At 46.4% G+C, this 9,707-nt stretch overlaps 1 pseudogene; it reads right to left on the reverse strand.

Annotated features, from left to right (window-relative positions):
- Positions 1–5,304: 5,304 nt before the first annotated feature.
- On the reverse strand, positions 5,305–7,694 carry LOC110284888 (dnaJ homolog subfamily C member 14-like; annotated as a pseudogene).
- Between the last annotated feature and the right edge of the window lie 2,013 nt (positions 7,695–9,707).

Here is a 9,707-nt window from a genome sequence, read left to right on the forward strand (position 1 = left end):
GAAGGAGACAAAGATGGTGTGGTGCCAAAGGCTTGGCGAGGACCATGGAAAAAGAGCACTGGAGGAGTTTGTTCCATTGGCCTGAAGTAAGTTTTGTGATTCACAGAGCATCTTTTCCACAGAAGGGTAAGAATGAATGGCAGATTATAGCACAGTTGGGGAGGAAGTGGATGAAGAGGAGCAGCGTGCTAAGCACACCTCACAAGGAGACTCTGGCAGGGAGAGGGGAGTAATGTCACTTAATGGAATAAAATACTAAGCAGAACCATTTTTACTGATAATGAAACCTGGCTCAACTGTAAATACGTTTTAATATGACAACCCTTGGGTTTGAAACAGAACCATTTAAAGCTAGCCATACTAAAATTGTGACTTGCCTCCCACCAATCCCAAGAGACTGTAACCCAGAGGAGCTGGGTCTCTGCTCTGTGCTCCACACTCATCTCGGGTTGGTCAAGGAGATTCTTTCTTCTTCGTGTAATTGGAAATTTTTGAACAACAGGAAAAGTCTTATTAATGCTCCAAATGTATTTTTCCTTAGGGAGATGTTTACATCATTATGACCCTGAATGCTAAGCCAATAAGCACAACGACAGACTTCATTATTCATTGTTATCCAAAAAAACAAAAACAAAAACAAAAACAAAAAGAAGAAAAAGAAGACAGAGAAAATGAAGGCCTCAGAGGGTTTTGATGTATGGGGAAAGTGATTTTATTTGTCTTTGTGTTTTTTATCTTTCCTTCCACCATAATTTATGTGGATGAAGAACAGGCCTGGCAATCAGATCAGAATCCTTGAGGCCAGGCTGTTTCCCAAAGTATCTGAAGGGCAGGCATTACGGGTGTCTGCAGATGTGGAACTGGGCCAGAGCTAGGCCTGTAGAGACATGGGAGTGGCTGTGATCTGATGAAAGAGCTTGCTGGATTCCACACCACAATCCATTAATTTGAGACTTATGAAAATGCAGACTTTCTAGAGGGTCCATTGCAACCCAACCCTTCGTTCCGTTCCAGCCCAGAAACTAAAGCAGAGGGCAAAGCAGAAACGGAAACAGAGTGCTTCCAACACAACCTTAGGGCAGGAAGCGGGGCTACTAAGGGCATTGTGGCCTGGAAGAGAGGAAGTGGATGATACAGGAACTGGACTTTATCTGATAAGAACAAAACAAAAAGCACACTTGTAGCTCACAGCCCAGGTGCCCCTGAGAACAGGGAAGCCTCCCATCAGCTTCTCCAAAAGGCAACAAACTTGTCACCTGCCAATCAAGCTCCACCTGCCCCTGTCTTCTGCACCCCCATTATGGCTCCTGGGTGGGGCTTACCTCAGCTTCAGCAGCCTCCTCGACTGAACAGTCCCCTACTTCTTGCTCAACCCAAGGACCCAGGGTTTTAGACTCATGATGTCAGGGTACCCACCATGAATAAAAATCTCACTTGCCTGCAGGGCCTTGTGATCTTACTTGATGCCAACTGGCCTTGGGAGACCCTGAAAATGATTTACAACTCAAACAAGGGCAGAGGAGCTCCTGGAACTCGCTCCTGTACAAAAGTTAGCACCTAATAGTGTAAACCTCTGAGAAGTATCTTCTACTCCCTGTCATTTTTAAAGATTTGCTTTTATTTTTATTTATGTGTCTCTGTGTAAGAGTGTATACCACATGTGTGCAGGTACCTTCAGAGGCCAGAAGAGGCAGCAGATCCCATAGACCTGGAGTTACAAGCCAAGAGTCACCTGGTGTGGGTGGCAGGAAGACTCAGGGTCTTCTGAAAGAATATGACACTCTGAGCCAGTTCTAGTCCCTCCTGCTCCCTGCTCTCCTGGACCCCTCCCTCCCCCTTTTTTTTTCCATTTTCAAAAGAAGAAAAAAGTAACCAAAGAAATCCCTTTCTAGCCGGGCGTGGTGGCGCACGCCTTTAATCCCAGCACTCGGGAGGCAGAGGCAGGCGGATTTCTGAGTTCGAGGCCAGCCTGGTCTACAAAGTGAGTGCCAGGACAGCCAGGGCTACACAGAGAAACCCTGTCTCGAAAAACCAAAAAAAAAAAAAAAAAAAAAAAAAAAAATCCCTTTCTGACTCCTGATATATGGATCTTCTGGTCACACTCATCTCTCTAGACTCAGATCTTTCATCAATTAATAAACTAATAATAAATCTAAGTGTGGTGGCACATGCCTATAATCTCAGCAATTATGAAGTAGAGGCAAAAGGATTCTGAGTTCAAGGCCAGCCTCAGCTGCATATTGAGTGAGAGGCCAGCTTGGGATACATGGCACTTGGCTGCAAAAATCTAACCAAACAATGGATGGATAACTCGTGGCAGATGGATAAATGAAAAATGAATAATGGGCAGATGGATGGGTAGATAGATCCATTGATCCATCAACTGATAGATGATAGATAAATGATAGGTAGGGAGAGAGAGAGAGAGAGAGAGAGAGAGAGAGAGAGAGAGAGAGAGAATGATGATAGATAGCTAATGGTGTATGTTTAAATGGGTGATGGACAGTTGGTAGATGGTCACTGGATGGTAACAAATTGTTGATGGTGGGTCTTGGCACAAATTGTTTGTTCACACTTGGTTCAAAAGTAAATGGAGAATTCATCCATTAGGAGAACAGCAAACTGAGCCTTTGGGATCTGCTTGAACCTTTAAAAAAGGAAGCAAGGAAGTTCTGCTTCCTCTGGTCTACGAAGAGCTAATACTTACATTACCTAAGAGTTACAACCTGTGTCTCAACAAACCAGGTGTGGTCACTCCATTATCCACACGTCAATTAAAGCCACTAATTAATAGTGAAATAAAAAGAGAGCTATTCAATGTGGCCACAATGAGGCCACAAAGAGTCCCAGTGACTCTCTAGAGTCCTGACACAAAGCTACATTATAAGCAGTGGGCCAGAAATAAGAGAGCAACACAGTCCCTGTGAGTGTGTAGCCCACTCACCACTAACTCTTTCATAAGGTGGTCTGATATGTTGCACACCTTTCAAGGAGAAAATTTCCCCTCGGGCTGATCCACACTTTGGCCTTTCTCCTCTCCCAGCATAAGATTCCAGGGAGTGGCATGGGAAGTGTGAAGGGGAGAATTCTAGTTTGGGGGCTCCATTGTTTACAATAGGCTAATAGACAAAGTGAGGGATACACATGTCCCTTTATAGAGTGTTTTCATCCCTACCGGGCTAGTTAACAAAGTGAAGAATGGTGATGGGCATGAAAAGTACTTCCAGTCACGCCAAAGAACTAACTCTGGGATCCAGCCAGCTGGAACTTAACCTCACCTTCTGAAGAAAATGATTGAGTGGCATCTTCATCTAGCTTTGGGAATGTTTTCATCTGTGAGCTCATCATAATGAAGTGATTTTTAAGGATTATATGAACACACCTTCAATTTTGCTGTCATGACGAGACAGTAGGAGATGATTATGACCCATTGCTTCAACTTAGCGCCCACCATACTGCAACATCTTTGAGCATTCAATACTTTCTTGAATAAAATGAAGAAGAACTTGTGTGCCTTGCTTTGTAGTAGGCATGTAGAAGCTGCTTGGGTAACAGGTAAAAAGAAAACACCACTGATCCAGATGGGCCAGCATGACGTGTTCTATACCCACCCCAGGAGCATCATCTCTATAACCTCAGATCAGAGTCTCGAAATTGTTGGGTTAGTGCTTTTTTCTGGTTTTGCTCAGGAGAGGTTTTATTTTCTTCTTAGTTTTTTAATTGATAGACACAACTAATGTCATTCATTGTCCCTTTTTGCTCCTGAGTTTAAATATGCCTATGTGAATTTAATTTCTCCCTTTAGGTATTTGTTTGATTGACAAGGTCTTTCTACATAGCTCAGGCTGATCTTGAACCCATCTTCCCCACTGCAGGGATTCCATGCATGTGCTGCTGTGCTCAGCTTGTAGATTCGAATCCTGAGACCCACATGGTATAAGAAGTACTGATTCCTGCAAGTTATCTTCTGACCAGGCATATATTGCAACCAGGCGCATGCACACACACATACATATATATGTATATGCTCACACACACATATACAACACACACACACATACACACACATACCACACAGACCATACATACAGACACACATATACAAACATCACACATCACACACACACACACCATACACAGAAACATAACATACACACATACATACACACACTAAATATAATTTTAAAATGAAAACTAATGACAAAATTACTTAGCTCCTAAGAAAGTAATGAGAAAGCCAGGCGTGGCAGCACACACCTTTAATCCTAGAACTTGAAAAGCAGAGAGGAGTATCTCTATAAGTTCCAGGTCAGCTATGTGGGATAGCTAGAATCAAATAGTGAGACCCTGTCTCAAAGGAAAAAATAAGGTAAACAAAGAGAAAAAGAGAAAAAGAGAGAAAGAAAAATAACTCTCTAAGTGAAGCCTCTAGGCTGAGGCAGTTCACTTGTCACACCCCAATTAAGGGTTAACCTAAAAACACTAAGTGCATATTCCTATGTAGTGATGTTCCATGATTCTACTGAATAGACAAAGTAGTGATCGCCTGCTGTTGTTGACCTTTCTCAGCTTCAGGGTTTGGTGGTGGTGGTGGTGGTGGTGGTGGTGGTGGTGGTGGTGGTAGTGGTGGGGGTGGTGGCGGTGGCGGCAGCGGTGATAGAGGAGATGGTGGTGGTGGTGGTTCTTTTTCTTTTTAAACAAAATGCAAAAATCCTTGAGTTCTAACTTCATCAGCCCTTGCTTGCCCTTTCTCCCTGTCATCCACCTGTCTTCCAGAGAAGGCTCTATGAACTTCCAGAGCAAGGATGCTCTGAGAGCAGCTAGAGAGTTGCTTCCTGGTGGCTTTCTCAGGCCCAGTGCCCAGGCCCCATAATGCCTATTCTGACTATTCAAAGCACCATTTGAGCATTCTGATGCCAGCCTGCTGGCTGCTGACCCCAGGGACCTCTTAGCTCAAAGGCTCCTTGTGCTGATGGCCAAATGAGATATCCCTGCTCCTCCTTCACAGTCTCTTGCCACCTTAGTGTGTTTATTGATAATAGTTCCTCCCAGAGATCCCATTAGCCTCTGCTTTCTCATTTCAGCTAAGACAGTACAAGGTTCTGGAAGAAAGGCTGAGTCAAGACAAGAAAATACCAGCAGAGGCAAGATTTCTTTTTTTTTTTTTCTTTTTTTTTCTGTGTCTCCAAAATTAGGGGTACATGCTTTTTCTTTTAGCTACTATAACAGGGTAAAGGGGGGAGGGGAACCCCTGATATGGGTTTAAGAAATAAGATACACTCATTTAAAAGGGGGTGTGTTTCATCTGCTCTTAAGAGCGGATGATAAGATAAAGGCATACAGACCCCAGAGAAATCCCCAGTTCCCACACCTCAGAAGCGTACTGTCTGGACTAGGTCCAGCCCCTAAGTTCTTTGCTCTAACCACCTCCTATTTCTTTGGTATTGTCAGAAAACAAGATTCCGTTCCTGGGTGTTAGGGAAGAGGGAGAAGATGTCATGGGCTTCCTCTAAGTACTGAGTGAACAATTTAAAATGTTTCCCTTTTTAAAGTATTTTAAAATAAATCAAATTCCATCCTGTGCTGTACACAGCCCTTTTGACTCCCTGATATTGATTTGAGGAAGGAAGAGAAGGGGTGTCATCGTTGAAAGGGCCGCCTCACTTTCTTCCGCTGTTTAGGTTTGGCTTCTCCCTTGGGTACTGAACTGTTGGGCCTAGAGGTTGAAGTGGTCCCAGGGCCAGGGTGAGGTGCAGCAAAGAAGTTCCCACTGGACATCAGCCCCGGAGGTACTTGAAAGGTCCGGCTCAAGAAATCCTGCAGGTCAGCAGGAGGGGACTCTGGAGTGGCCCTGTGCCGGCCACTGGTGCCCGGTACCCGAGAACCAAATGAGATGTGGTAAGGGACTCTGTGGGTATCTGGGGAGATACCCACACGCTGGCATCCAGCCCACTCTGTGATATCATACACCTTTTCATCCATCAGCGCAGCATGCTCGACTCTACCCAGAAGTCTCCTTCCTCAGCAGGATGCAGCCTGTTACACTCAGCACGGTATCTGGCACTCTTGGGTTCCCGGTCCATCTCAAACCTCCTATGCTTTCCTTGGCATCTGCTGCACGTCATCGTGTTCATTGCCTCCTTGAGGTCATCTTGTAGCTTCGACAGAAACTCATTCACTGACCAGCTGAGCTCATTCTCTGCCATTCATTTCATCTCATATTCCTTCCGCCTCTCTGGGTTGCTGAAAATGTCCCAAGCTGCCCGCAAAATTTTGAAGGCCTCCTCAGCCCGGTGATTTTTATCAGGATGGACCATTACTGCTAGCTGCCTATAGGTCTTCTTTAATTCAGTGTCGGATGCTGTAGCTTCAACCCCCAGCACATAAAACGGGTTTAGCTCATCTTCAGGAACCCCAGCCATGGTCAAGAGTCGGGCCACTTCCTCTTCAGGCTGGCAGTATCGCCCACTAGCTACAGGTACATTGCCCTGTTTCTTAGTCCTCTGCTTGACCCAGGGCAGCTCCTGCCAGCCCCACTGTATTAACCTTACCAGCTGCTGCCATGGCCTGCTATCTTTCAGCAGAGTCAAGCAATGATGCAAGGCTGGAGAACCCAGCCAAGAGAACAGCCGAGCGGTCTTATCCCTCCAGCCTAACCGGTTGCCCAGTCCCACCGAAAACCTCCAGCCCAACTGTAGACATCCCAAAGAGAGGGCAAGAGCCAGGAGGAGGAAAGCACCCACTACCCTAAGAATACGGATGAGCAGCCCCGCCACACAGAAGAAGCTCTGGCTTAGAAACTGGAACACTGTTTAGAAACTGGCTTAGAAACTGGAACGCGGACCCATACCCCCAGTCTCCTGGCCCAGACCCCCACCCAGACTCGAAAAAGGTCCAGGTCACTGCCTTTCAGCTTCCTGCATGCGTAAATGAGATGGCCACAGGTTTCCACATACTCTCCCACCAATACCAGAAGAAGTTCAATCAGCCACCAGATTATCTGTCTGACTTCTTTTTCGGGCCAGCCGATGACGACCTGGGGTCTTGGGTTCTCTGCGTCCACTATTCCGAACATCCTCCTTGATCAGAAAACGGTGCTTCTGCCTCCGGGACGGGGGTTTCTTTCCACTGGACACACGTGAAAAATCACTTGGAAATTTAAGAGGTTCCTCATCATCATATTCTTCTTCCAACTCTTCATCTTCCCCCAAGGCTGGAGAGGTGCAATGGTGGCAAAGGCTGCTAGAAGAGCCATCTCCTTCCTCGGAGTAAGTCCCTTCGGGGACGCCAGGGCTTCCCTGGCAGTTACAAGCAGATGGAATGGAAAGAAAAGAAGGACTCCCATCCTCCTGGTACCCAGTCTCATTCTCTCTTGGGAGTTCCTGGTCCACTCCTGACTCTTCTGAACCTGTCTCGCTCTCATCAGGGTAGCCTCCTCCTCTAGGTGGTCCTGGACCCCTTGGAGGACCATGGCTTGGATCCGACCAGTGGGCTGGATTTGGAGGCTGTGTGTACTTAGGGCCGGAGTGCTCTTTGAGGCATCGTGTATCATTAGGAGCAGTCTCTGCTGAGTTCCTGAGTCCTGAGAATGAAAGTGTTTCGGGGTCCATAGAGGATCCTGATGTACTGAGGGAGGAACCACCACTGCGGTGGGCTCCACACAACCTTCTTTCTCCCGGGTGCTTCTGGGCCATGACCCCGGGGCTTCCTGAGGATTTTAGGTCACTGCCATCATTGCAGTAACTCCTCCCTCCTCAAGCAGCTGCGCCTGAGGCCAGGGGGAGCTGCCAGGGGGAGCTACAGGAGCAGCTCCCCTCCCACCCACCCACCCCCGGCTCCGCCTCCCGCTCACACCAAAGATTTCTGATTATAAAGATGAGACATCCTGTCTATAAAAGAGACACTAGGATTACTAGTCAGTTTATTTTTCACAGTTAGATTAGTATTCATGACATCAAAAAACAGAGCTGAGACCAACCATCAGAAGTTTGTGGAGCGCAGAAGGCTCTGACTTGCTGTCCTGGGCGGAGCACTATGCCAGGGGCAGAGAGCAAGTCTGCCTTTCTCTGGGTCTGAGCGTGTATTGAACAACAGCAACATCAGAAGGAGCCTTGGCTTCAAGGACAACAGCTTACTCAAATTGGAGATCTGGCTGAGGCAAAAGGCAGGTTCTTTCAGTCTTTGCGTCTGCAAAGGCTGACTGGCTGGTTTAAAACAGCAGTGATACAGAGGTCAGAATGTTGCAGGTCCAGAGCCTAATTACAATTTATCTTGGGCTATTTTTTGACCCCTAAGAAGCCATTCTTTGCCCACCTCTGTGTCAGATCTAACATCCTGTGGTTAACAGATAAAAATCTTTTGGAAAGTATTAACATAGCACACCAGTAGCTTCCACTAACCAAAGAGCTAAGCATTTGATCAGATAACCTCAGAGACCTATAGCTGAGATGTCTCCATTTTGCTGTAACCTGCCTCTCTGATATTTCATCCCTGTATTGGATGGGTCTGATTTATGGCTTTCTTTGTTCTGTTACTTTTAAAACTTGATGAAATTGTGCCCATGTGGGAACACGGAATTTGAGGAAACCTAAATCTATATTCCCAGGCTATGTCACTCATATTTGACTGTAGAACAAATAATCTCTTATCTCCTTTGTGGTGGGAGTTGTGTTTTTGCATAGATGATTCCAATCTTCATACTAATATTAATCTCAGTTCATGAAGATATATCTATTTGTGCTTATAGGCAGCCTGTAAAACAAGTCAAAGAGGCTACAACAGAATTCAAGGGGCTTCAGGAGGGAGCTCACAGACATGCAGGTAGAGTCTGAACAGGTAACAAGTCATACTAGCCACTGTCTGCTCCCAGGGCTGATGAGAGAGAAGGTAACCAGCTGTGGGGGCAAGGGAGGAGGGCAGAACCAGGTCTGAGCAGGACTGATGCAGATGTGCAATCAGGTAGACAGGAGACGGTAGCTTCATAGGTAATGCCAACAAACAGGGAACCAAGCCCAACTGAAGCTCCAGGGACAGTGGAAGCTGTCTGCCTGCTCCACCCTTGAGGCAGTCAGGATGTCAGAAGATAGGACCAATGGCATCAGAGTCCTGGGTGTTCACAACTCTGTGGGGTCCAGGTGAGGTAGTTGCATCATTTTCTTGGCCTGGTCTGTCCAATAACTTCTTGAGACTTCTTTCCTTGCTGTGATTTTAATACTCTCATTTGCACCCCAGTCTCAGTTCACCCCAATAAACTTATTCCCAGAAGCAAGTCTTTATCTGAGTGGTGTGAATGGCAGCAGAAATAAGGTAATGTTTAATTGTCCACCCTAGCACAAGATCACCCTCCACCTTTCAAATGGTGTCTAGTGAAGCTACCTATAGAATGGAGTCTCTCCAGTATGACCCAGCCAGACCAAGCGCCACTTGGACTCTGTAGCACTTAAAGGGTTCAGAGAGGCCTGTTCTGGGTGTGTGTACAGAGGGTAGAGGAGGTGACGACAGGATCCTTGGGTTTTAAAGGAACCAAGTGTTGCAGCATCCACTCTTGGTTCCTCTAAAACCCAAGGATCCTGGTCTGGGGTCAGCCAGGCTCAAAGCAGCAAGGACAAATCCCTATGTTCTTCAAGGAGTTTCTCAGATCTGAGATTTCCTCTTGTTTCTCAGGCACCACCTCCCCCACCCCTTCTTTTTCAGAAAAGCCTGAAGTA

The sequence above is a fragment of the Mus caroli genome, unplaced genomic scaffold (assembly GCF_978045245.1).
Source record: "Mus caroli unplaced genomic scaffold, Mus_caroli_1 scaffold_19, whole genome shotgun sequence".
In the NCBI taxonomy this organism is placed as follows: domain Eukaryota; kingdom Metazoa; phylum Chordata; class Mammalia; order Rodentia; family Muridae; genus Mus; species Mus caroli.